The sequence below is a fragment of the Protopterus annectens genome, chromosome 4.part0, assembly GCF_019279795.1.
Source record: "Protopterus annectens isolate FY-2018-M chromosome 4.part0, PAN1.0, whole genome shotgun sequence".
NCBI classification, from domain to species: domain Eukaryota; kingdom Metazoa; phylum Chordata; order Ceratodontiformes; family Protopteridae; genus Protopterus; species Protopterus annectens.
In genome coordinates, this window is record NC_056733.1 from 715,666,841 (window position 1) to 715,668,852 (window position 2,012).

Here is a 2,012-nt window from a genome sequence, read left to right on the forward strand (position 1 = left end):
TCCCCTCTGAGGAGGGGAACAACCTTCTGTGTGGCCTTCCCAACCAACCTGGAGCCAGTCACGGTGCACTGTTGCAGAGGAAGTGGGCCCGACGGGGACCAGCGAGCCCAGGGATGGTCCCCTACCCGCCTGAGCGGGAGGGGGATCTGCCTTGCCCGGGCGGCCGGTGCGGCCACCGGGTTGAATCCTCCAGACTGCGGACTGCGTGGACCCCACCTGTTTATCTCTGAATGGTTCCACACCATCTTGAACTCTCTCTTCAAAGTTCTTTTCAAATTTCCCTTATGGTACTCGTCCTCTATCGGTCTCATGCCAGTGTTTAGTCTTAGATGGAGTTTATCACCCACTTTGGGCTGCATTCACAAACAACCCGACTCCAGGAAGACCTGATCCCGACTTGCAGGGGGCTGCCACTGGCCTCACACCGTTCACAGGCTGAGCCTCGATCACAAGATCTTAGGCCCCCTGGGCGGCGCTGGGGAGACGGACTTCCGTACATCACATTTCTCTGCGCCCATCGCCCAGGTGGGGATTCAGTACTGGGCTTTTCCCTCTTCACTCACCATTACTGAGGGAATCCTGGTTAGTTTCTTTTCATCCGCTTAGTAATATGCTTAAATTTGGTAGGTCGCCACTTCTGATCTGAAGTCATGTTCCAAGCGCGGCTGCAGGGGGGCGGCAGGATGTCGGGGGCCTTGGGGTTGGACAGACTCCTCCCTGGGCCCTTGCATGCCTGCTTCCTGCTGCTAGACTCTGGGCGGCGGAGGAGGATGGCCGAAGCAGCCCCGGCACATGGGAACCAGGAGGGTGGAAGTCGGGCTCTGCCCCTGGAGGGCAGCCTCATGGTGATACCACCGACAGCCTCAGGGGGTCAGAGCAGATGCACACCTGCTTCCTCCCATCCTTGGACGGGCTTCCCGGTACGGGGCGATGGGGACTCGTCCATTCACATCTCTCCCTGGGGGGATGAGGGGCCCAGGGCAGGCTCCCTTGTCTCCCTGGCCGCACCTTCGATGGGGGCCAGACACTCTCAGGTGCAATGAACGGCACGGTGACCCTCAGACAGGTGTAGCCCTGGGAGTAACCCTGGGCCACAAAGTGTGTTCAAAGTGTCGATGATCAATCTGTCCTGCAATTCACATTAGATCTCATAGCTAGCTGTGTTCTTCATTGATGCACGAGCCAAGTGATCCATCTCTCAGAGTCATACTGGTTCTCGTCCACCAGGGGCACTGTTGCTGGCACGGCGTCACACCTCAAGACGAGCATGTGAGGTTTCACTGGTGTTGCCGCTGGCACCCGGATCAGAGTTACTTGCCCCACTGCAGGACAGCAGGGAGTCCTGCAGCAGCCTGTGCATGGTTGCAATGCTAACACTGTGGGTCTTTGAACCAATGCACCACACGGAGCGGGGTGTCCTCTGCAGGTACCCACGACCGACATCGAGGGGAGAGGACTCCAGTGTGCCACCCCCTGGGTTGGTCCTGCGTGGCCAGAGTGGAGACCGCCACCCCTTGTCAGTATGGCACCTTTTCCCTCCCCCTGCCGCATGGGGAGCCAGCCACCCTGCACATGGTGGACTGCACCACTAGGCCGGGAGCACCCTGCACCACCATCCCCTCGTGGCAGAGGAGGACCATCTGTGCTTCCCACAGCATGGATGAACCCCCTCCCTCCCGCTGCTGGGAGGCAAAGGGGGACAGAAACCACTCCTCCTCTTGCTCCCTCCTTCTCTCTGGGAGTGCCATGGGCTCTGTCCCGCTGGCCTCCAATGGGGGAAACGGAGAGACAGGAGTTGAAAAGAGATGCAGAGAGAGATGTAGAGGGTCAGGCAATGGAGCGAGGAGAGGCCCTGGTACCCAGGGACAGCACCATCCTGGGACCCTCTGTGTTAATGATCCTTCTGCAAGTTCACCTAAGGAAACCTTGTTATGACTTTTACTTCCTCCAGGTAGCCAAGTTTGATTATCTTCTCGGCTCACCACTGGGGCAGTAACCGACTCCATCATGGC

At 58.7% G+C, this 2,012-nt stretch overlaps 1 non-coding gene across 1 annotated transcript; it reads right to left on the minus strand.

Moving 5' to 3' along the window:
- Positions 1-1,052: 1,052 nt before the first annotated feature.
- LOC122800639 lies at positions 1,053-1,206 on the minus strand. Its single transcript, XR_006364632.1, has one exon. It is a non-coding gene; the product is annotated as a 5.8S ribosomal RNA (ribosomal RNA).
- Between the last annotated feature and the right edge of the window lie 806 nt (positions 1,207-2,012).